We start from the raw sequence: 26,049 nt of genomic DNA, 5'->3' as shown, positions 1-26,049 counted from the left end.
ATTCATACCGTACTAGAAAATGTAAACTGACCTCTGGGGACAGAAAGCAGATGGGTGGTTCCCTGGATTGGGAGGAGGGGGTGGGAGAGTGATTGCAAAGGGTCAGGTGGAAAGTTTGGGGGGTTGGGCATGTTGACCACTTTGTGGGGCGGTTTCGTGGATGCACACATATGTCAGCATTTCAAATTGTACACTTTTAAAACACACCATATACTGTTTGTTCATTGTACCTGAAGCAACGTGGCGTTGGCCCTGCGATCAGAAGAGGCAAGACTGAGGCAGAAAGACCACTCAGGAAGACGCTGAGAAATCCACATCGTCCTTACACCTAGAACCCGCCTTACAGGAACCAATTTTACATAAATAACTCTAATATAAACAAAAGAATTCTGGTCTGTTAGGGGTGAATTCATTTGTAGGAAAATAAGAGCTAGTAATGAGTAAGCAAAGCCTAAGCCAGTACATTTGGGGCTTTGGTGCTCCTTACAAAAGGACCCCTGGTTCCTGCTGCCCTGTCACCCGTCCCCTGGGTGCCTTTGTGCAGTGCACAGGCCGCACAGCCATCCACAGCAGCCCTGATCCTATAGAACACGTGGTGTGATGGAAACAGCACTGACCAGCAAATCTTGGCTCTGCCATTAACCGTATGGCCTTTGGTGAATCACCTAAAAGTCCTCATACCTTAGCTTCGTCATCTTGGATTCTGGCCCTGTGGGGCTTGGTTGAGATAAGGACTATGGTTAGGCTTTAAAAACAGGCATGGGCCCCATCAACCTGTTCTGACCAGAGGTGAGGGGAGAAAGGCTGGTCTGGAGTTCAGGTATTAACATTCCCCTAATGATAGGAACATCCCCGGACTCTTTATTAATCTTTATTAAGATGCGCATTAAGCTACTAAACAGGGCTGCCTTGGATCAAACTGTGAGAGACGTGTTCCCATTTCTGTCCCCACTGCTACCTTCTGGAGCCTTTTTCCGTACAAGCATCACACCCAGTTCCCCCTGTCACCCCCTCAGCGGCCCAGGGCCCACCGGGAATTCCTTCCCAGCGAGGTTTGCTACCCTGAATTCCCAAGTCAATCCATTCCTTGCTTCCATCTTTCCATCCTTTCAGTGTGTAGATCACAGTTGGGAGGCATGAGGCTTACTAAATGGATTCATGCTCAGGTTGGTATATATGACTAGGGCTAGCTCTCTTAACCTTAATCTTTCAAGAGACACTTATTTTAAACGAGATGCTCATTTACTCCAAGGAATGACTTTCTAATGGTGGAATTTGATATCAAGTATCTAGCTCTTTGGGCATGGGATTGAAGGAGTGTCTCTCGAAACAAATCTCCACGTTTAGTGCATCCAAATCTCCAAAATGATCTCCAAAATGTTAAGCCATTTACGCTGACTTTTCAACAAGATAAGTTTCTTTCTGTATATCTGCTACAAACTCTGCACAGGAAATAATGGAATCAAATATGGATTTTTTTTAATGTAAGAAACTGATACACTGATTGAAGGCTGCTGTCACAGTGTTTCAGATGCTGCTAGTGGCTGAAGTTCAAGTTGGTAGTTCCAGTAATTTAGCTCGATATACTTGTCAGTGATCTAGAGGATGAAGTGAATGGCAGTGTGAAAGAATTTGCTGATGACACAAAAGCGTTTAGGTTGGTACGAGCTAGGAGGGTTGTGAGGACCTTAAGATGGCTCTAATAAATTGGATGACGGAACAAACACGAAGACTGATCACGTTTTACAGAGAAGGCCAAAAGGTAATAGATATTGAAAGTAATAATTTAAGCTCTACAGAATTTAAGCAGTACACACCGATGGACTTGGAATTTTTGTTAGTTTCAAAAGGAAGACTTGCTGTAGGAATCAAATTAATAAAAACATTTCAGTAAAGCTATCTAATCTGCAGTGGTCCTGAAAAAAGGCCAAAAGAGTCTAGGTATGTACTCAGAAAATGCAGGGAAAAATACAGGAAAACATGAGGTGGTTGGGCCTGGGTGCCGCCCTGCTGACTTGGCCCTGATGTGTTCCTCCTGTTACCCTCAGCCCCAGAAAATGAATCAAGATCTGTCTAAAGCAATAGTCCCCGAAGTATGATCCCCAGACTGGCAGCGGTGGGATGACCTGGCAACTTATTAGAAATGCACATTTATTAAGGCCCCATCCCCAATATACTAAATCAGAAATTTTGGTGGAGGAACACAGCAATCTGTATTTTAATAAGCCCCCCAGGAGATTCTGATTCATGCTGAAGTTTGAGAACCACTGGTCTAAACCAGTTGTGATAATCCCATTCCCCTTTGCCAATGATTACATTAAGGATAAGAATGAACTCCCTTCAGGTCATTGAGATACAAGTGAAAGCCTGCTGGAGGATTTTAAGAAAGGTATTTCTCTCGGATGAAAAGAGGAAAGACATTGCAGCCTTTGGCCTTAGTTCTGTGAAGATGTGATGTCTGGAGCTTCAGCATCCATCTTGTGGCTACGAGGAGGCATGGCTGAGGACCACAGAGCAAAAAGATCATGTTTTTGTGCCACAGAATTAGCCAACCTTCCCATGACTCGACATCCAGGATGTCTGGCTATGTGAGAAAAGAAACCTCACTTTTGGTCAGATATGCTATTCCTTGCATCTGAAAGCATCCCCACAAAAGCACATCCCTTTCTTCTCCACTGTGGTACAGGAAGCAAACCTGAAGAGGTAAATGTTCAGAAATAGTGAAAAAAAAAAAAAAAACCCAGATCTCAGCCCTTTCACCTGAACACGAGAGAGCTACATTCCCTAACCTTAAAGCAAGTGTATTTTTGAGCCTCTCTGCTCTTATATACTGTATTAGTATAATAAATATTTACTTTTCTCATAGTTATCTGTAAAGCGTCTTTAGTAACAGAGCTATGTGCAAACATAAAAAAATCCCTCGTGGGGTCAGCACACCATCCATCCAGTTCAGGGCTGTGTGACTGAAAGATAACACAGGGAGGAAAGTTTGAAGGTGTGATCGTTCTTGATCACAACCTTGGAAAGTTAAAGTTGCACACAGTGCACTTTCATTTCCCCCGCATCCCGTTATGAATGACCATTTACGAATCTGCTCAGCTCTCCATGTTGTTAGTCCTACTATGAACTAAGAGGTCACGCAGTGGACGCACACCCCATCCCAAGGACCGCTTTCATGGGAAATAAAATGCCAAGACAGCTGTATGGGTGGAAACCTACACTTAGAGGAGGCAAACGGCATCTCCTGCCGACTGTGTCTTCACGCCTTGGCAACACACGTTCGTGGGCCTGTGAGCAAAGTCACGAGGAAGAGGGCAGAGAGTGCGAGAATCAGCCCGGTGAATGCATCCTTTTCTGTGCCATCCAGCGTAACCTCTGACAAACTTTTAACAGTGAAGCCCCTCAAGTGACTAACTGCAAACCCAGGTGGGATTATCATCATGCCCTATAGGTCAGGAAGATTGGGCTTTACAGGACTGACAGCAGGAATTGTTCCAAAACCAACTGTCCTCCTCGGAGAATTCCCTGTCAGCTGTCAAAGAAGGCTGGCTCCGTTGAATTCAGCCCTCGAGGAGTGCAAAGGGGAGAGAAGAGCTCTCAGAGACAAAAAGCAGACCTCGCAGGACTTTACGGCTTAAGACCAATACCTTCCCCTGCCCTCGGAGCCATTAAGGAAGGCAGCAGCATCTGGAGCCCAGATGTTCCGAGCAGATCTCCCTCTGGGCAGAGGCTGGCCTAGTCTGGCCTGGAGCTCAGAGCAGGTCACGAGAGAAAGTAGTCTTGCCCCGGCCAGGGAAGTGGAAGTGCAGCTCCTGGTCACGTCTTTATCCAGGCTGGAGCCTTGAGTTCAAGGTTTCTCCCATTTCCTACCCTTGGAAGGCAAGGCAATTCCTGTTGCCTGGTGGAGTGAGGATAAAATGGGACAGGGGGTGGGAAGAGCACTGATTGTGTGGCTTGTAAAATCCCCGTGGCAGAAAACACTGTTGTGAACTCACCCAAACCTATTTCTCAGACTCCTTGGCAGCTAGGTAGGGTCATGTGACCGAGTCTTGGCCAATGGGATGTAGGTGGAAGTGACGTGCACCACTTCTGGGCCTGGCCCAGGAAACACACCTGGGCCATCTCACTATCCCACTCCCCGGGCTTCTGGTCACGTGCATAGGATCCAGCAGACAAACCCCCAGCTGAAGGGGATGGGGGTCCACTCGGTGGCAGGAGCTCAGATCCCTGATCAGCTTCACAGGAGGCCACCTGCCTAGCGGTCTCAGATTGTGCTGGAATGCAAAATAAAGCTCTGATTGTGCTCAACCATCTCAGAGTTTGTTGTCCTATCACGCGTTGTTTACCCTACTTAGTGCAGGCTCGGAATGTGTCCCAGAGGAAGCAGCGGAGAGGGTGACTGGAACCTGGGGCAGGGGTGGGCAGCCAGGGGTAGCAAATACATTTAGAGAGATGGCTCACAATGTCCAGGTGGCATGTGGTCTGCGGCTCACTCAATGATCCTCCCTTATCAGTGCTTTTATGCTCTGGATGAACCTCTGTGAGGCTGCCCGGGTGCCCCTCCCCTCCGGCTGGCTGTCAGGATCTATACAGACAGCCAAGGAGGCATATTAAACAGACCTCAGGGAGTTCAGGATCTGAAAGAAATTAGCCCAGGCACATCGCCACCGAGTAAATTTTTCTTTTTTAGAAGACAACATTGGCAAACACAAGCCACACCATCTCTCGAAACCTGTGTGTTCACTGCCCTTGAATGCATCCATGGTGGATGGTTGACAAGTGTAGGGACGGTTGGTGAATGTACAGCAGGTTAATATCAATTTTCATTGGCTTGGTAATTAACCTGTGAGATTTTTTTCTATATGAGCTCTACAGTGTTCTTATTCCAGAGATGGCAATCATTTTAGATAAATATTTTCATGCAAAAGATTCTGCCAGATATTTTTTATGCATGAATAACCCGATCTGAACAAATTCATTTCTGATCCTCAGATATTACCTCACTTATTTTGGTATTTTTATTGTGGCAAGATATACATAGCATAAATTTACCATTTTACCAATTCTTAAGTGTACAATTCAGTGGCATTCATTACATTCACAGTGTTGTACAGCCATTATCACTGTATATTTCTCAAACTGTCTCATCATCCCAAATAGAACCTCTCAAAACAATTAAGTAATAATTTCCCCTTCCCCCCTTTCTCCAGCCCCTAGTAAACTCTGATCTATTTTCTGTCTCTAAGAATTTTCCTGTTCTAGATATTTCATGTAAGTGGAATCACAAAATATGTGTCCTCTTGTGTCTTATGTTACTTAGCATAATATTTTCAAGGTCTATCCATGTTGTATCATGCATCAGAACATCATTCCTTTTTACAGCTGCATAATTTTCCATCGTATACATACACTTTGCTTATCCATTCATTTGTTGATGGACATTGGGTTGCTTCCACCTTTTGGCTATTGTGAGTAATGCTGCTATGAAGATGGGTGTATAAGTATCTTTTCCAGTTCCTACTTTCAATTCTTTTGGGCATATACCTAGGAGCAGAATTGCTGGGTCATACAGTAATTCTACACTTAGCTTTTTGAGAAACTACCAAACTGTTTTGCATAGCAAACCTGCAAGATTTTAAAAACCCAGATTAAAGAAAAAATGTAGAAGAAGGCTCTTGTTATGCCATGGGGATGCCTGCGTGATGAGTGCCAGCTGCGTCTGGAGCCCTCATTAGCACAGAGCACGTACCTCTCGGCCCAGCTCTCTCTAGGCAATCGCATTAAAGCCTTCACACCTGAGTGACTCCTCTATACAGAGGTAAATTGCCAAGAAGCTGATAAAGCTGAGCTTCAGAGCCCCTCACTTGCCCTGACTCCTTCCAAAGCCCTGGGAGGGGCCCTTACCATATGGTAATTTGTTTGTTTTTTTTTTTAATTTGCAAAAGTAAGAGATTTGAAGCAAAATCAGTTAAGACCACTGTCTCTTTTCACTCTAACTCCCCCTTATATTGGGTGGTGTTGGGATGCCCGTGGGCATCTGGGAGAATGTTGATGATTTATTCTGGAAGCCACTGGAAGAAAAGACTCCCAGTTTTTGAGTCAAGTAAGCCTCCAAATAGCTATTGAATGACACTGCAGAGAGCTGGGTTAAGAGCTTAAGATGGTTGAGACCTGGCTCCTGCCCTCTGGGAGCTTCCAGACTCAGCGGGGATGGGAAACACACATTAACATTTACAATAAAAGTCAGAACTTGCAAAATGCCATAACAGTGTGTGATGGGTGCAACGCAGGGAGAGATGGCATTGAAAGCGTTTTTGAGTGGGTCCACTTGGGATGGACCTGGAGGGTACCTTTCCCCCAGCAGAGAGTGGACTAGTGGAAATCAAGTCCCTAAAGGCAGGAACGCCCAGGCTCTAAAGACATAAAACTGCAAAGGAAATTTGGGACCACGTTTTAGAGCAGGGGTCAGCCAATGGTCTCTGCGAAGGGATAAATCGTATTTTAGGCGTTTCAAGCCACGTGATCTCCATCACAATGACTCAGCTCTGCCGTCAGAGCATGGACGCAGCTATAAACAATATGTAAATGATGGGTGTGGCTGCGTGCCAATAAAACTTTATTTACACAAACAGGCAGCAGGCCAGGGCACGCAGCTAAGGAAACTCCAGGCCGTGAGAAGCCACTGGAAGTCTGTGAGCAGGAGAATGACATTGTAACACAACCAAAGGTGTGTATTTGGAAAAGAAATTTGGTTATAGGGTAATCCTTGAGTTGGAGGATGTGGAATTGAGTGTGGAAATAATTGCTGAGAGGCTTTTAGAGTGTCTGGGGTCAGAGGCTGGGATTGGGGCATTGCAAACAGGAGCTAGAAGGCCAGTTTGGTAGGGCAGGGGATCTTTTTGGTTGTAGAGAGAAATGGAGAGAGAGCTGGATCAGAAACGGGGCCTGGGGGACTGGGATTTAGGGGGTCTGCAGGGGAAGCTTGTGAGCGATGAGGGGCTTTGGGGTTGGATAGGCCCCTGGATGGTCTCTGCACTCTGGGTGGAGTGGTTGGGCACCTGGCGCCAGGTGACTGAGGCTCCTTCCTGCCGCCCAAGGCCACGTGGGACACGGCTGCCACGGGCCCCCGTGTCACCCCCAAGGCTCCGAGCAGACAGCGCCTGGCGCTCCGTGAGTCTGGCCGAGCCTGGGCTCCGGGTGAGCCACGCCCTGGATCGCTGGGCCACTGGACACCGCTGAGGACAGCCAAGGCAGAGCCATTGCCGCCCCGCCCGAGGCGGGCGGAGGCCGTGCCGAGTGACCGCGGCTGCCGGGTGGGTGGGCCCGGCTGCTTTCCAATCACACGGCGCTCCAGACTAGACGAGGCTTTGTCTCTCGGAAAGCATGTATGCGGGGTCAGGGTGAGTCCAGAGGAGGTCAGGCCTCGCGGAAATCGCAGCAGCCAGTCAGGTTACAGAATTCCTAGCATCCCAGGGACTCTGTGTGCGACCCAGTGGCCCGTCAGGCACACATTCTGGAGACTCGAACGCATTTAAAGAGAGCAGGGGATTCTGAAAGAAAATGTGCCGTTTCACCGCGAATATCTCATTTCTCCCAGGAACGTAATATAATACCCTTCTGGAAAAATCATCTGAAGGTTGGGTTTTTGCCTGGGTCCTATAGCGAACCCTCTCCCCGCTGCTCTGCGTGCTGAGACAATTTAGTTGAAAAGGAGCCGCCTTAGAATTTGCCACATTTATGTTTGACAAAGAGGCAGTTTACTCACTCGTTGCATGCTTTCTTGCTGAGATGCGAGCGTGAGGTTGGCAGATATTGAAAATGCTATTTTGATAGTTTGTGCACTTTCTTGGGAATTTATTTTAGAAGCAGAGTAATGAGAGAAATCTTATGATGCTACCGCTTGGGGTTATTTATTTCCGAGGTAATCAATGAGGAAGTGTTAGGAAATATATTCAGAGTGATTTCAAATCTGATTCCAGTCAAGTGAGTAATCTTTCCATTTTCTTTCCATATGTTGTACGATTTCTTAAAAAGATGAAATGGTAAAGAACTAAAGGGCACTCTGGAACTCAGACCCTAAATATGAAGATAAGAGTGTACATTTTTTCAAGGAATGAAATGGCTTTAATTATGCTGAAACAAATGTTGATAGTGAAACCAAATACTGTTCATTGTATTCATAGGCACAATATTTTATGTTATTTTTAAAATTTATTTTATTGAAGTATAGTTGATTTACAATGTTGTGTTAATTTCTGCTGTACGGCAAAGTGATTTTATATATATATATATATATGCATATATATATATGCACATATATATGCATATATATATATGCATATATATATGCATATATATATATATATATATATGCATTCTTTTTTATATTCTTTTCCATTATGGTTTATCACAGGATATTGAATATAGTTCCCTGTGCTGTACAGTAGGACCTTGTTGTTTATCCATCCTGTATACACTAGTTTGCATCTGCTGACCCCGACCTCCCACTCCATCCCTCCCCCACACCCCCCTCCCCTTTGGCAACCACCAGTCTGTTCTCTATGTCTGTGAGTCTGTTTCTGTTTTGTAGATAAGTTCATTTGTGTCATATTTTAGGTTCCACATATAAGTGATATCATATGGTATTTCTCTTTCTGACTTATCAGTACTTTGCTTAGTATGATCATCTCTAGGTCCATCCGTGTTGCTGCAAATGGCATTATTTCATTCTTTTTGATGGCAGAGTAATATTCCATTGTATATATGTACCACCTCTTCTTTATCCATTCATCTGTCGATGGACATTTAGGTTGCTTCTGTGTAAATAAACTGTAAATAGAATATTATAAATAGGCTACTGTAAATAGAATAGGCACAATACTGTAAAATACAACTGGTGATTCCAGGCCTTTGGGCAACTCTTGCAGTTTTTTCAAGGTGAAGAGTCAACCAGCTGGGATCCAGTCTCTTCAACTTGGTCCCAGGTGGTCTAGACCAAGTACATCCCCAGTCATTTCAACAGTTGAGTTTCCATTGTACTTACACACCATGGGCTCTGCCTGTACTTGTTGGCAAAAGAGTTAAGAAGTGATTATGAGAAAAGGTTACATGTGGGTCCTTTATGTTTCCTTCCCACCAGGGCCATCAAGGAGGAGAACAGACTAGTGGAGGAGCTTGCCTGGCTAAGTCAGGGAAGGGAAGAGGAGGGAGTTAGTTTGGTCTTCTTGCAGCCCTCTTTCTGATAAGATCCTCTTCCTGGACCGTGTTAAAGGTTATTTCGGCCTTTTGGAGGACCTGATGGAAAGGGCCAGGTGGTTGGAGATTGGATCTAGAGCAGATGCTGCTTTAATATTAGTTCTTCCAATTTGGAGACCCATGGGCCTGTGGATACCTGCCCTTGAAGGCACATCAGGAGCAAAGGTTTGGAAACCCATGGCTGCGTCCCCGTGTCTATAACCAGGTGAATGGGAGCTGGATCTCACGATCGAGTCAGCTCCTCCGGCTCTGCTGGGGGCAGGGTGGTCAGCAAAGTTCAGGGCGAACCGGACACAAAGGCAGCTTTGTTTGCTGTTGACCTTGGTGTGGAGAAAAGTAGCTTCCCATCCACTGAGGGCCCTCACCAGCAGGCCTGCTCTGCTGATGCCAAGAGAAGAACCCACCGATGACCAGGCAAGGTGTGGCGTAGGTGAAGTTGTCTTCCTTTCCCTGAGTGTCCCTTCTGATGCCCTTCCAGATACACTTTTCTTTTTCCCGGGACCCGCGGACCGCCTGTTCTTGACCACCCCTTCCCCATCCCCGCCACCAACTTCCTTCAGAGCTTAACCTCAGGCAAGAATCTGCACATCATCGAAAATCTCGTGGGACATTTTCCACAAGCATCTTTTCCTCTTGGCAGAGTCCTTGGCTCAGATGGTAGAATTAAAGATTTCGTTTCCTGTTTGAGGTTTCAGGCAGCAAACTGGCAGAGGAGGACATATGAGGAACACGTCTGCACACAGATGGCAACCCAGGTTTGGCCCCAGTGTATCCACACCCTGCACGCACACGCTTGGCAATATTTGGAGACACAAGATCACAAGATAGAAATACGCTGATTCTTAGCAAAGAAATTTGGATGCAAAAATCTAGTTCATCCGTGCAGATTTCGGTGAATTACATGGTTTGGACCAGAGCGCATGACCTTTAGGAATTGAAGGCAAATGGAAATAATCCCAAAGTCACTCTCAACAGAGAGAAGGTATCTATCTCTGTGGATCACAGACGCCTCCAAACACACTCTGCCTGGTTTTCCTCCAGTTCTGGCTTGGCCTACTTTCCCAGCCCCAGTTGACACCGCTCTTGTGGCTGTAGCCTGAGAAAGGAAGTGACCCTCTGAGATGAGAGGGTTCCCCGGTGACATCCATCCAGCTGGCCACAGTGGGGGCTTGTCTGGGGCCCACACAGGCGGGCTGTCGGAATGTGCCAAGATCAGCAATGATAAGGTCTTTGCACAGAATTCCTTCATCGTGAGGGGCAGAGTGGCTGGACTGAGTGACATATCTGAACCCAGCCCTTGCTTCTAACGTCTTTGGCCAATGGGACCAAACTATACTCAGAGAATAGTCTGGTTCAAGAGACAAAAGAAGAAATAAAAAGAAGAGGGAAGCCAAGGTCATGGCTGAAAAACTTCGGGTATTTTGCAAATCAGGCCAAAGCAGCTATATCAGCTAAAAGGTCAAACATCTTATAGATAAGCTCCAAATGGCTTTGATGCTGGAAAGTGGCTCCTGCCAGAAAGCTCCACTGGGATCTATGAGTGACAACTTTTTATCTATTTAGCCCTGCACACTCCGGGACTTTATCGTTATTCTCTTCTAATTGGTCTTGATGCCAAGCTCAGGGACCTAATGAAATTAGCCAAAGCAACTCTGAAGGGAAAGAAGAAAACCAACTTGTGTTTGGTATTTGATGAAATACCTGCCCTAATTGGATACGGAGCTCCAGACCTGGTGTTGCCGGATCTTCCCACAATGGCTCTGTAGCTGGGAGGTGGAAATTCCCATCTGATGCCCACGGGGGCTCCTTGGGCTCCCCCAGAACAGATGGTGAAGGCTTGAATCTAGTGACCTCAGAGAGGTGACTCTCCACCTGCACCTCAAGCTGTCTCTACTTGATTAGCTTCAAGAAACACACGACCGTCCTGCCTTTGGAAGGAGAAATATTTGATGGGGCTGGAAAAGTGGGGAGAGGTTTCTGCTCACTTAGGGAGATGGGCTGTGCTTTCTGACGTTTATTGTTACGGAGGGCAAAGTGATGACCCCTCGGGCTGGCTGGAGGACCACCCCGGCTGCCCAGGGGTGCTTGCTGACACTCCTCAACTAGTTCTGTTGTCACAGGGACCCTCCACCAACTTGTTCTAGAAGCTGACTGTCCCGACTTGATATTCTCAGTCTCCACACTGGTGCCCTGGACCATTTGTTGTAGCTCGGATTCTCTGTGCGTGCATTAAAAAAAAAAAAAAAAAAAAGCCACCTTGCCTTCTGTTAGTGTTCTGCTGTACAAAACAAGGACTGAGAAAGTCAGAGGAGTTGAAGAGTAGACTTAAACTTTCACAACAGATGTTTTTGCATTTATTTTCCCCCCGGGAAGGAGAGGAAATGCGAATTGTTCATTTGAGCAATTTCCATCCTTTTGGATGGCCCCTATCCCCTCGCTGTGAAATGTGCATAGCTCCTCAACCAAATTGTATGGGATCATCTTTCCGAAGGGAGAAAACCCAGTTTGCATACTTCAAATTAGAGGACTGTGTTAAAGTGTGTGGAAATCAGAGACTCACACCACCCCAGTCCCAACCGACTCAGGCCCTTAGGGAGAGTGATGCTTGATGCTTAGCGGTTCTGACACCCCAAAGAGGTGGCAGGAGATCTAATGACACTTATAAAAAAATGTATAGCTCATTACACAATGTTTTGAAATTTTCAGTCTTTCTGAAATTTTCAGATCTTTCTTATGCACGTATACCAGGGATGAAACTTTCAAAGCCTCCCTCTGCACACAGGCTGTGCTCAGGCCAGCTTCCTCGTATCAAGAAAGGGGAAGGAATCCGAATTGGGTTTTCTTTTCCTCAGCATGAAACTACCTCTGCGGCCAAACAGCTGGCGCTCGCTTCCTCAGCAAGTTCAGTTTTCCCTGGAACTCCGAGGCCAGCAGAAAACTCCGGAAACTGAAACCATGAAACCTCCAGGGTTCCCAGAGGAAACTGGACCACCCCAAACCTTTCTAAAACGGGTGATCACCGACCCAATTACAAGTCAGGAAAATGGTCTCCAGGGGAATGAGTTTTCTGAGGTCTCAGAACGTTTTCCCTGGACTGAGAACATTTGGACTCAAGGTTTTGGTTTTGCATCTGGAACGGGAAAAATATCTGGTGCCATTCTCTCCTCAGGAGGTCAGAGCAAAGGGGCCCATGACTGGACCTGAGGGCTCCAGGGCAGGCGGCAAGGCAGGGCCCGCCCCCCACTCCTGTACCAGCTGCTTATGACGCGCCATCCCATGACTCTCTCTCTCTGCAGCCACTCCAGCTGGACAGCCACGTCACCAACATTCACCGCTGGGCTGGCCTTCCAGAAGCTCAATCCCATGGACTTTTGATGACAGGGATTTTCAGTGTTTAGCTAGTCAAGTTTCAGTGTTTTTCTCCAGTGGATAAAAAGCCCTGACTTCCTTTGTTTCTAATTAAAGGCAGATGGGCAGCAGATGACCTCTCCTTCATTTTCCCTCCATGTGAGAGTGTGGCCGATGGCAGCCCACTTTGCCTGTCACCAATCTGTTGGACACTTTTAAACAAGTCACCTGGTCTCTCTGCAACGTGAGAGGAACACACACTTCTCAGTGGGGGTGCTGGGCTCTTTCCCTGTTGGGTGATATTCAGCGCTCATAAAAGTGCCCTCGAAGCAAAGCCCTGGGTTGTCCAAATGCCCATCCATCACCATAAGCAAATTTAACCCATAACACTTCAGGTCTTTAGAACTAAATGGAATAACTGCAAAAAAATCTCTTTGAATAAAAGGGAGAAGGATCAAGTGAGAGTTTGATCCACGCAGTGAGTTAATGACCCCCCGGGAGTGCCGTCTTTTCCTACTTGGCAGGCTTTAACTCTGCTGGTGCAGAAGCGCTGGAGAGCACAGACTAGTAACACGTTTCTAGGCCACCAAAAGGCAAACTGTTTGCTCGTCACTTTGTGCCTTTTCCCCCCGAAATATGCATCAACACAAGTCATCGTTCTTGTACCGCAGTTGTGGTTAATGCCAGGTCTATCTTTCCAAGTGAATCGGTGTTTAGTGAACATAAGGTGGTTTCAGAGCTATGGGTTGGGAATGATACAACTGGAGAAGGAGCTCGCGTTTCCCGAGCACGTCCTCTGTGCTGGATACCGTGCTGATTGCTCGAGGGTCAGCTCATGAAATCCACGCCAACCCACGGAGCAGGTAACTCGGCGTCTCCACGAACCTGGACCGTGTGACCTCAGGTTCCAGCCTTCACACACGCTACCTGCCTCCAGGCTTCTTCAGCTAGTCTGATGGAGGAGACCTGCCCACATTAGAATTCTGCTTCACTGGCTATTCATCGACCCGGAATCCAGCGGTCGCTCAGGAAATACTAATTCCCTCTCCCGTCCTTTCCCGTCAATACTATCTTACAGCCGTCAAGGAGGACATATTTGGAAGAAAGACTCTTCTCCGGGTCGGGAAAGAGTAAGAGAACAATCTCTTTAAGAAGATCTTTTCCTCTAAGTGACGATTTAAAGAGTAGAGGCTTGTCAATTACATCTCCACAAAGCTGGGGAGAAAATGAAGTGCCTTGCTTAAGGTAAATCAAAAAAATAAAGAAATGAAAAGTAAAAGGGTAGAGCCTTTCCATGTTGAAATGTTTGCGTTCCAAAATGTTGATGGTAGCTGCCTTAGGTATTTCGGTAAAGATCCTTATCAGACTCTAAAACACTGAGTCATCCCCCTCAGTGTGACTCACCAGCAATGTGCTCAGAGCTTCTCAGGTTTGATACACTTGGTTGGCAAAGAGCTCACCCACCTGCTAACAGAAGCCCCCCGAAGTGGTTCCCTGGGGACGCAGGGGTGACTGTGCCGCTCCGCCTTCCTGGGGGTGGCTTTTTGCTTTTCTCTTCAGGAAGGAGTTCAGAGGCAAAGAGGAAGGGTCTCTTCTGCCCTGGAACACACTGAATCAGGACTGAAACCTATTATCGTTCCAGTGCCTCGGACCCACGTCCCCTGAATGAAACTGTGCCAGCGATCAGCGGACAGGCGCCACGGCTGGAAGGGCGGAGGGGAGAGACGTTGGCGGGGAGGGGTTAGAAAAGGGACTCCCGCCCCGTCACACCCCGGGCTTGGCCAGGTCCTTTGCAGATCAGCACCGAGAAGTTGTTGCTCCGGGTTTTGGCCATCACTCACGTCCGTCAGCCTGGGACACGTGTGGCTTTATCAGGGTGCACGTTGTGTCTTTCACGGCCTTGCTGATGGTTATACGTACTCAGAAGACTGCCAGCTATGAGAACTGCCCCAAATCCCAGTTTCCACTGAAGGAGATTAAAGCAAAGAGCTGCTCAGGGGCTGTGTGTGTGTGTGTGTGTGTGTGTGTGCGCGTGTGCGCACGCGCGCGCGCTCTTTTGTTTTTTTAGACTGGCTAGCACTGTTCAAAGCGTCTGTAGGAGGGGTTTTTGCTGGGAGCGCTGGCCCTGCAGACCGCACACGGCCACTGCACCACATCCTGCCGCGCCGCTTCCTCCCCCTCTTTCCCAGCTCCAGGAGCCAAGCTGGGAAGTCTCTCACGACCCTGAGGCTTGGCCTGAGCTTGCTACAGCTGCCTTTCCCGGGGCCTGCACAGCACACGGATCCCTGAGCCTGGGCTGCTTTGCTCGCCTCTTCTTAGCCTCGCGCCGTGGACCTCTGTGAGAGCTCAGGACGTGTTTCCGTCGGGGCCGCACCCGGGAGGAGACCCGTGTGCCGCCAGGTCTGCGGGACACCTGCACGGGGATCCCGGCAGCAGTTCGATGTGGTTTGTTTCAACCTGCAAAGGAAGAGAAATAAACGCCCTCCACCGGGCCCCTCCCTGTCTCCCGAGAACAAGGGGCCGAGTTTTCTCTTCCTGCTGAGCTGAGGCCCTGGAGGGCGCCCGCGGGTGGACCGTGGTCACGCCGAAGAGGCAGAGGGGTCGGAATGGCACGCGCAGGACAGCCACTCACGGAGCGACGGGTCAGGCTTCGGCCTGCCCTCCGCCCAGGCCCCCCGAGCCACGCCGGCCGCCCTCCCCCGATCTGATCGAGCTCCTGCTTCTCGGCTCTGCGTCCTCAAGCCCCCGGTCAGACGCCACCACAGGCTCCATCACCTTGGAACGGTTGCTCTGTGGCTGTCGCCCTCACCCAACGGGGCGACTTGAGGGACAGGGACCGCGTCTGTTCACTTTATCTGCACGTGTGCCCGGCGGTCCATGTATGAGGGGAGGGGGTGTGGCCATGCGGAAGGAGGCGTGGTTTGGGGGTCGGCTTCCGAGGCACCGCCGGTGACACCCCCCGCCCCCCAGTAGGGAAAGGCGAGCAAATGAACCGACGGGTGACGCGCTGCGAGAGGATGTGATGATTGAAGGTCAAAAACCAGCAAATCGCCACAGTTAGCAGACCTACACCAGCCAATTCTGGTTTTACTTGTACTTTTCCAGCTTATTTTAGTTTAAGTAAGACTTTCTGGATTGACTGCATTCATCCATTCAGGAGACTTACGGACCCTAAATCCTGGCTGTCTGGGCCAGTCTCCGCATACGCAGCCTTACACTGTAAAACAGTGACTACACCATCTCTGACTTGTCCCCAGTCTCAGCCGTATTCAGGCCAGAACGTCATGTCCAAAATAATCAGGCGTGACACTAGCAATGAAAAACAAAGCAAAACAGTTCACGAGCTGGCAAGGGCCTTGCGTGAGACAAACCGTTGCCGTTCACTCAAAAGTGACAGTCCAGCGGTGACCGTGCGGTGTTCGGACCGAGCTTGGTCACACTGACTGCTGCAGGGGGCAGAGCGGGAGGGCGGTGCCCGGGCCCGGCCAGGGAGCGCCCGGGGGCAGCTGATGCAGAGCAGGTCGCAGAGCCAGCGGCGAGAGGCAGGGCTCTGCGTCCCTTCCGAGCGAGGCCTGCTTTCCGCCCAGGCCTTTAACTGCGCCGCCCCGCCCTCCCCACCTGCGGGCACTTGATAAAGAACCTGCCTCCCACTCCCACCCCGCAGCACTCGGAAGCTGCTGTCAGAGCCCGGTTCACCCTCTCTGTTTAGCTTCCTTGGTGGTGGGGCCTCCCTGCCCATCTGCCCACCTCCTCCTCTGAGCTTTGACACTTCCCTAAATGCCACTTTTCTGACCGCTTCGGCGTCTCCACGCTCCTCAGCCCACAGAGCCAGGTGCCCTGGGTCCCCACGGCACTGAGAAGGGGGCTTAGACAGTCATGAGGTGTAACCTCAGAGCCAACCCCAGAAGGCGGGCTTTTGGAGCCAGGGAAGAGGTCAGGGGACCAGGTAAGCTCAGCACAAAGGGGCGCCCCCGGCCAGGGACAGACTACAGCAGAGATGCCCCAGCCAGAGTCGGCATGAGAGCAGGTGGCCAGTGCAGGCCCGACCCCGTGCCTGGCAACAGGCCCTCGGGAGCCTGTGTTACCCCTGGCCCAGGGCAGCTCCTGACATCTTGGGCCAAGAGGGGCTTGTGGCCCTACTGCCCCACGAAAAGGAGCTGATTTGTACAGAGTTCTGGAAAGATCACTAGACCAGTGGTTCATCACCCAAGGGTGTAATCAGAACTATTGTAGGAGTCTTGCTTTTTCAAAATCCACACGCCAGGGCCTCTCTCTGGACCTGGCAAATCAGAATCTCGGACGAGTCTGGGGAGAGAAGAGCAGGCATATGTGACTTTAGAAGATGCCCAGGTGACTCGGATACAACACCTGCCCCAAGGTGGACACCTTCCCAGCTGGGCAGTTTTGAGGCCAGAGACCATGCCTTTCCAAGGTTTTTAAAATTTATTGAAGTATAGTTGGTTTACAATGTTGTGTTCATTTCTGCTGTACAGCAAAGTGATTCAGTTATACACATGTATACATTCTTTTTCGTATTCTTTTCCATTATGCTTTATCACAAGATATTGAATATAGTTCCCTGTGCTCTACAGTAGGACCTTGCTGTTTATCTATCCTATATATAATAGTTTGCAGCTGCTAATCCCAAACTCCCACTCCTTCCCTCTCCCACCTTCCCTCCCCCTTGACAACCACAAGTCTGTTCTCTATGTCTGTGAGGTTGTTTCTCTTTCATATTTTAGATTCCACATATAAGTGATATCATATGATATTTGTCTTTCTCTGACTTACGTCACTTAGTTTGATAATCTCTAGGTCCATCCATGTTGCTGCAAATGGCACTATTTCATTCTTTTTTTAAGTCCGAGTAATATTCCATTGTATATATGTACCACCTCTTCTTTATCCATTCGTCTGTCGATGGACGTTTGGGTTGCTTCCATGTCTTGGCTATTGTGAATAGTTCTGCCGTGAACATAGGGGTGCACGTATCTTTCCGAATTAGAGTTTTGTCTGGGTAAATGCCCAGGAGTGGGATTGCTGGATCATATGGCAGCTCTATTTTTAGTTCAGAGACCATGCCTTTTCACCTTGCACTTAGTACAGTTCCTCTCACGTAACAGACCTAAAATAGTCTTTGTTGATTGATCGAATGAATGAATATGTGAATAAGTGAACAAACACTGCCAGTGACCAAAAGAATTGTTGATGATGTCAACAACATCATTTGTATTTGTATTTGTATTTGTATTTGTACAAATTTGTATTTCGCCAAATACGGCGAAAGAATGGAGTTTCCCATAGTGGATCTTAGCCCCAGCTGTAAGTAAGTCTACCAGTTCCCCACTCGGAACAACAGCTAAACATGACAACATTAACGTGGATTTTAGGGACGAGTGTGGTTCGGCAGTGTATAGCATCGCTGCAGGAAACGAGGATTTGTACGAGCATCGTAGAAGAGGGCATAAAATGAAAGAGGGCGCTCCACTTAGCTCACAATTAATCGTATCATCGGAGGTTTCATTCTGGCTTTGGAAACAATGGGAACCATAATTACATGTCTAAAGCCCAAAATGGAATCCCACAAGTGTTTGACAAGGAGAACATAAGGATGATGGAGTGCTTTATCCATCAGCCTGACCACAGGGCAACCCTGGTGAGTCACGCTTTCAGGCCGCGGTAGGATTTCTCATTACCCTCCATTCTTCTCCCTGAGTATATTGAGCTCATAGCTATTTGATGGATGTGACTCTGTTTGTGAATCCAGGCTCGCCTGCTGTCTTCCTGGATCTGACCCCTATATAGAATAGCCATGTAAATTAGCATGGGCCTTGGGCCCGGAGAAATTAATCCAGGCCTCAATGCAATCAAGTAAAAGGTGTCAAAGGGCAAACAAAGAGGGAAGTGTGACTGGGGCCAGGGATGCTCTCTTTTACAGGTTTCGCTACTTACCACCTGGTGATCGATTTTTGTTTTTGTTTTTGTCACTAGACAAGTCACAGAATGTAAGAGGAGCTGATGGAAGTCTTTCCAAATCTGTATGGGATGAGAAAAGAGTTCATGTTGAAAGTGGAATTAAGGCATTCAGAGAGGGCTTCCCTGGCGTCAGGTCTGGGTGGGCCTACAGGCCGGGCCTCCTCGCCTTGACCTCAGCACCCAGCCGTGCCTGGACAACGCTCGCCACGCTGGGTTGTTTATTCACGTGTTTCGTGGTGTTTGTCTGTCTCCCCCGTTGGACTGAGTTCCCAGGAGGCTGAGAATCGCGTCTGTCTTGCCCACCTCTGACTCCCAGTAAGTGGCACAGGCATTGCAGGAACGCACGGAGATGCCAGAGTTGCTACCCAGCCTCCCTCTAACAAGGGCAGGCTCCAGGGTGGGCCGTGCCCACGGTTCGCCGTGTGCCTGTCCTTCACAGAACCCCCTGCTGGCTGGCAGCTCTCACGTCCTACTTGGGCGTGGGATGCCTTGAACACTTATTAGGTTTTCTTTTAGCCACCCTGGCGAGATGCCTGGTGAAACACCATCCAGAGAAACGGAGACAGAACGTAAGGAGCCCTGGCAAACTGGAGAAGGAAAGGCAGGGGCTGGGGCGAAGGGTGGGCTGGATCCAGAGAGTAGAAGGTCGAGAGAGAGCCAGGTGCCAGGCCGGGGGCCCAGAGGCGCTGGAGGTGGAGGGCAAGGCCAAGTGGAGGGCAAAGAATCAGCAGAGACTGAGCACGTGGGGGTGGAGACCCGGGCGCGGCAGCTCCCCGTGTCACAGGACCCCACTTCCCTGCCTGCAGAGCCCGTGGTAGGAGCAGTAACGGTCACTGACGTCCACTGAACTATCACTCTGTGTGCCCCACAGAGTCTCCCCCTGGGAGTGACCGACCCAGGCTGGGGACAGGTAATTGTCAGGGCTCAGAGGTCAGAGAGGTGAGGGTTTGACATCCAGGACGGTATTATCGTTAGGGAACTAGCAGTGTCCCAAGTCTCTGTCAGTCAGTCCCCCTCCCATGAGGTTTGATTGTGTGTCACAGCGGAACACCTGTGATGGCGCACAAGGAACAACGGCAGAATGGCAACCCAAACACACGGCGTTGTTATCTCCCAGGGCCCCCAACACAGCACTCAGTGGTTGAGCTGGATCGGAGCCTGTGGTCTGGACCGAAGGCCACACAGACACAAAGACCTCCTGCCCCGCCAGGAAATGTAAACGATAGGATTAGTGAATTAAGACTGTCTTAGGGGGAGAACGAGCACATGCGGATGAGGTGCATCAGAGGGGCCACTGCCTGGGAACACGCCCTCGAACGATGGCGGCCTCTGAGCCTCGCCATTCCATTGGCGGCTCTTCCTTGGAGGACAAGGGTGTCTCCCAGCAAGGGGCCGGGCCGGGATGCAGGTGAACGGGCAGAAGCAGGAAGACACGGGAGGGAGACCATCTTCCCCTACAGCGGTCGTAGTAATAATAATGATGATAATGATGCTAATCAGTATTTAGATGCTATCTGCAGAGCGCATTTAAATGTACAGTTTAACCTATAGAACGATCCTGTTGGGAGCTGTTCTTTGCCTTCAGATAAGCAGATTGCTTTAGTGACTTATCCAAGACCACAAAGCTAGTAAGTAGCAGAGAGAGAACTCAGTGCCAAGAGGGCAAAGCCCACCAGCTTTCTATCCACCACGTGGCAACTGAGTTAATCTCGCTGGGGAATGTGATTTGGCTATACGGGCAGACCTGACACTGTGCCCAGCATCCCAGCCAAGCCCTCTCCTTCCTACCACTGGTCCTTGTAAGCATCTTCCTTGCTGACTCCCAGTAGAAGAAATTCTCTGTCTGGCTATACCTTTCCAATTTACAATTATACGTAATTTAAAATCTTTCCAATAACGGATCAGTTCTTAAAGGTTAGTCACTAGTATAAGATTTACGGCAATAAGCACCATCTAAATATACTGGTAACTCGGTGTACATAAAACAGCACGTCTAGGTGCTGGGATAGATAGAGCAATGAAATGGGCCTCAGAATATGGCTATTTATTACAACAAAAAGATGTCATTTCAAATTACTGAGAGAAAATATGGACTTTATAATAAACGATGACAGAATAACTTATCTGTTAAAAGAAAATTCAGTTGGATCTTTACCTTACTGCCTACCATCAACATGTAGATGCATCAAATATAAAAATACAAAGCCACAAATGTACTGGATAAAAGCATAGATGACTATTTTTATAATCTTGGAATGAGGAAGGGACTTTTTCATCCCAACATTATATTGATACAGCACATAATTTTAAATTTCATACAGCAGAAAATTACAAAGAACATTTAAAGAGACATAATAAACTGGGAAAAATATTTGCAAACTATATAACAGACTAAGAGTTAATATCTTTACTGATCACAGATCTTCTACAAATCAATAAAAGGAAACAAACAGCCCAATAAAAATGGGAAAGGAAACACATAAGCTTTTTACCAAAGAAGAAATACCAAACATATAAAAATATACTCAACTCTTAATAATAAGTATGGTGACACAAATAACTATACTGTTGTGTGTGCGTGTGTTTACCTACCAAATACAAAGAATAAAGAGACTAAGAAAAGAATGTTGCCAGTGTGCTGGGAAATGCTTATTCTCATGAACTGGTAGTTGGCATGTAAATTGACATAACATCTGGAGGAAAGTTTAGTAACATATACCCAAATTTAAAATATACACACTTACCCTTAGCCCAAGAATTTCAATTCAAAGAATTCATTTATTTTTCTTGTGGTAAAAGACAGGTACTATAAAATTTACCATCTTAACCATTTAAAAATGTACAGTTCAGTGGCATTAAGTGTATTCACATTGTTGTGCCACCATCACCACCATCCATCTGCAGAACTTTTTTCTCTTCCTCAGTTGAAACTCTGCACCCATTAAACACGAACTCCCCATTCCTCCTGCCCCCCAGCCCCTGGCAACTGTGCCCTACTTTCTGTCTCTAGGAATTTGACGACTCAAAGAATTAATCTTAAGGAGAAAATTGTGTAAGAGCAACATATACATCCACGAAAGATGTATTCATTCAAAAAACATTTCCTGAGGACCTACTGTATGCTAGGTAATAAACAAGATAGACCAGGTTACCTGATTTATGCACAAGTCGTGATCAAGATGAAGGTAGACCATGAGCAAACGTGTAAGGAATAGAGCATTAAGTTGCCATAAATACTTTGAAGAAAACAAACAGATTTATGTGACAGTGATTTTGGGGGGTGGGTGCTTTAGATAGGGCAGTAAGAAAAAATTCTCTCAAGCACTATTTATAATAGCCAACAAATCAGAAAAACTAAACATCCAAGCAACATCCCTGCTAAGGCGGAGAATCCATCTGGCCAGATGTCAACATGTGCCAGTTTATTATAGACCGCAAGAGACTTTCTCAGAACTAACTCCCTTAATTCAGTGTGTCTTCTGTAGAGTATTTTCCTGGAGGGCAAAAGTTTCCAACATTTGGGGGTAGAAAATAATTTAGCAGGGGTCCACGCCAATGCTGCTTTATTCCGAGAAGGAACGTGTGGATGACAGTTTCAAGTGTTTGATGTCCAACCCCTCCTAAAACTGTAAAATAACAGCCAGGCAATGAAGAGGCTGATCTAAATCTTCTTTCTGTGGTTTTACGTTTGTTCTGGCAGGCTGAGCAACACGAAAAAAATTATAGTGCGTGCATGGGAAACATTCTACCCTTTTTCTTGAGTAACTGACATGTTGGAGGGCCGGCGTGAGTTAGGGGCGATGGCGTTGCTGTGATACATGGACAATCAAAATAGCATCAAGGGCCCGGCCTATCCTGAGCCCAGGCAGGAAATTCAAGGGTAATATAACACTTCACCGTTAAGTAATGCCATTGGAATAAAACCATGTTTGGCATGACTTCTGGCTTTCACTTGGAATTTCTGTTTCATTTGCGTCCAGAAAGAACTTTCCCCCCTAAAGTTCTTAACTTGCATTTCAAAAGATTTTGTAGCTGTATAAATAGGATGTATACGAACTGGCCTTGAATTAAAGCTGCATGTCATAGAACATGCTGAAAAACAAATCCAATCCAGGACCTCCGTTTTCACTGTGGGCTCCAGGGCAAGCAGCTTCAGGAAATGGAAAGCGCAAGTCACAGGTTAGAGACCTCACTCTGCTACCTATTAGCCGTGTGACCTTGGGTGGATTCTTTGACCTTGGAGCCTGTAGAAGAGGAATAACAATAGTACCCGCTCAGAGGGGTTTTGTGAAGATAGAATGCAAGAACATGAAAGGCTCGCTGCTAGCTAGCAATACAGCTTTTTCCTTCTTTCCTGGGCTTCAAAACTGAGTCGGGCATGATTGCCACAGAGTAGAAAAAGACTAAAATGGAAAATCAAAATTTATTTTTGTCTGAATAACTTGGCCGTGGTTTGCTTTTCCCTGTTGGGTTTAAGCCATATTCCTCCCGTGCTGCCTCCTAGGCTGAGTTTCCGCATGATTGAAACACCATCTTCAGTTTCAAAGGGATTCAGATGCACTGGAGCATCTCCAGATACTCGGATGGTGCAGGAGACTCAGACCCACGGCAGAAACTGGTGAAGGATCTGCAGGTATTTAAGTGGGAGAAAACTCTGAGGGGACATGGGAGTTGCCTCCAAATACCTGAAGGGTAATATCATGTGGAAGAGAAATTAGATTAACTCTGCCTGGTTCCATAAGTGGAGACAGATTCTAGTTTTATGGATCGAAAACCTTAAAAAAAAAAATCAGATTGTCAAGGAAACATGCTATCTTCTGATGTAGGGAATTCCAGAGGGATCCTATCCTTCACTTCGTGGGAGTCCTACAGGGAATTCTGCATCAGAAAAGGGCTGCCCTTTAAGGTTCTTTCCAGGTCAGGGAGGCTGCAATTCAGGTAGCTACATAAACGCAACATTTTGCTGCAGGAACTTAGGGAAGAACAGCCCCGGGAGGGGCACACAGATCGTGCTGACGCGCGAACTTTAGCCTTCTATAACAAAAGAATGTCATGCCACATTAGAAAAGAAGGCCTTTAACTGCTAGAAACGAAAACGTTCATAGTTTAGCAGATCATATTTTACAGGTTCCTGTAGACACAGGGGCCAAATGAAACTGAGCCACGATCTTAGGCATCAAATTACACTTCACTTTTACCTTTTCCCCCTGTGATTCTGACATACGTGATTAAAAATGAACCCGAACCTTTGACCTACCCATTTGGGTTTAGGGTTCCCCCTCCTTTTTTTTTCTCTGTTCACCTGCAAACCTTTGCTGGTCGTTTCATAGAGACTTGGTCAACTGCTTTCAACAGCTTAACATTAAAGCCACTGAGAGCATAAACAGGAAGCTGGTGTTTAGGTGGGAGTTCCTAGGAATTTTGTACCACTGACCACAGAGGCCAAGAGAGAAAGGAAATAGGAAAAACAGTGTAAATACCTGGGTGACTAATGACAGCGCAGCTCAGCTGGCTTTTCTGAACACTTAGCAGGAAGTCCTTCCAGGGGAAACACCCTTCACATTTTTCAGGACCCCGCATGGCACTGAAGGGCCAGATCGGGGCGTTTGCTGGTTAGCCTGCAGACTCTGCCCGCGTCTCCAAAACGCCGGCTCTATTTGCATGCGCGCTGCAGACCGCTCGCCGAGCGCCTGGGCTCCAGGCCTGGGGCTGCAAAGGCTCGGAGGGCCACCCCCTTCCCGGTTCACACGGCGAGCGCCTAAGAGGATTTAGAATCAAGTGGGCACGTTTGCAGGCCTCGCTGTGAAGAGGCAGCTGGAGCGCGGCGCAGCCCCCCGCGCCCCGGGGCTGCATTGTCCTCCGAGGGGCCGCCGCCGGGGCTCCTTTGTGCGCGGGGCCGGCCCTGCCCTCCCGCCCGGCGCCCCCGCCGGCCCCCCCCCCCCGACGCAGACGGCTCCCTCTGGCCGCCGACCCGCCGGCTGCCGCGGTCCCCGCGCGGAGGAGCGGGCAGGGCGGCGGGCGGGCCATCTGCACGGAGACTGACGGCGGCCCCGGAAGGTCAGCGCCCCGACGACCGCCGTCTGAACAGCAGGCCACCCGGGCCTCCCAGCAACACAGGGACATCTGCTCCCCTTCATTCGGAGCCCCGGTTCCGATTTCACCAGAGGGGCCCCCCCCGCCGACCCGGGCTCCGCGGAGGGGGGGTCGGGGACCCCCGAGGGGCCGAGCAGACGCGCCGCCCGCCCCCCTGGATCTGGGGCCGAGCGGCTGAGTCCGGCGGGGCGGGGGAGGGGGTCGCCCACGTGACCCAGGTGACGGCGTTTGGGGGAGGGGCGGCCGGGCGAGTGGGCGCGCGGAGGCGTCGCGGGTCTGCAGACGGGGCGGACCCGGATCCCGCCCTGCGAGGAGGAGGGGACGGGCAGCCCCGCGGACGGAAGGGTTCGGGGCTCGCCCACCGCGGCTGGGAAGAACCGGCGAAGGCGCGGGAAAGTTCGTAGCGAGCAGAGAGAGGCATGCATCAGGGATTCCTCGTGCAGGGCCCCGGCGGCAGTTGTAAAGCCAGCTGTCAGCGGGCAAGGCCGGAATCCTGCCTGGACGGCTGGCCCCAAACCCGTCCTGCCTTCTCTGCGCCGTATTTTGGCGGAACGATGGGAGGATGGGCGGATTGCGTTTCTGTTGAGTTTCCACCCCTAGATCATAAGCTCCCTGAACACAGACGCTGCGTCTTATTCATCCTCGTCTCCCCGCCTCACACAAATGTTTGGACGCTAGGCTAACGTGCGAAGGGCTCGGGGTCTGGTCCTTGTGACCACTGGGTCCAACTGCGGTCATTTTCCATTTGACTGAAACCAGGGCATTGTGGAGAATGAACTTGTGGCTGCAGGGAGGTGTTATTTCATCGCTTTGCGCCCTCTTTCCTTCTCCCCTGCTTTTCCTCCTTCCACAGACATTTTATGGAGTGTCCCTGTGAATGAGGGAAATAAAGAAACAGGACACGCAGGCCTCAAGGTGTGGCCCGTCTGCCAGGAATGCTGTGCAAAAGTAAACAGCTAACCAGGACTCTGGGTGATGAGTGCTATTGACAGGAAATGGGGGGGGGGGTCCCTAAAGCCAGCTTCTAGGGAGGGAAGGGGTCTAAGCAGAGGCGGGAAGCCGGGGTGGGAGCTTACCAGGAGGAGGCCTGTTGCTGACGTGGGTTCCTCTGCATGGATTCCCCCCCCAGGTCAGTTTATCTCCTGTTCATTCTCTAGGCCTCGGGTGAAATGTGACTTCCCTGGCGCCTCCATAAGAGAAGGTCTTCCTATTAAGTGATCCTGTAGCACCTGGCACTTTTTTTTTTTTTAAATACTCCTGACCGGTCCAGTTGGGCAACATTCATCACCCCTATTCAACTGTAAGCTCTGGAAGCAGAAACCGGCCTTTCTGTTCGTGGACAGTCTCCATACCCAGACCAGCGTTCCCTAAGTAATT

The sequence above is a fragment of the Balaenoptera musculus genome, chromosome 2 (genome assembly GCF_009873245.2).
Source record: "Balaenoptera musculus isolate JJ_BM4_2016_0621 chromosome 2, mBalMus1.pri.v3, whole genome shotgun sequence".
NCBI lineage: Eukaryota > Metazoa > Chordata > Mammalia > Artiodactyla > Balaenopteridae > Balaenoptera > Balaenoptera musculus.
Note: the sequence above shows the minus strand (reverse complement) of the source record.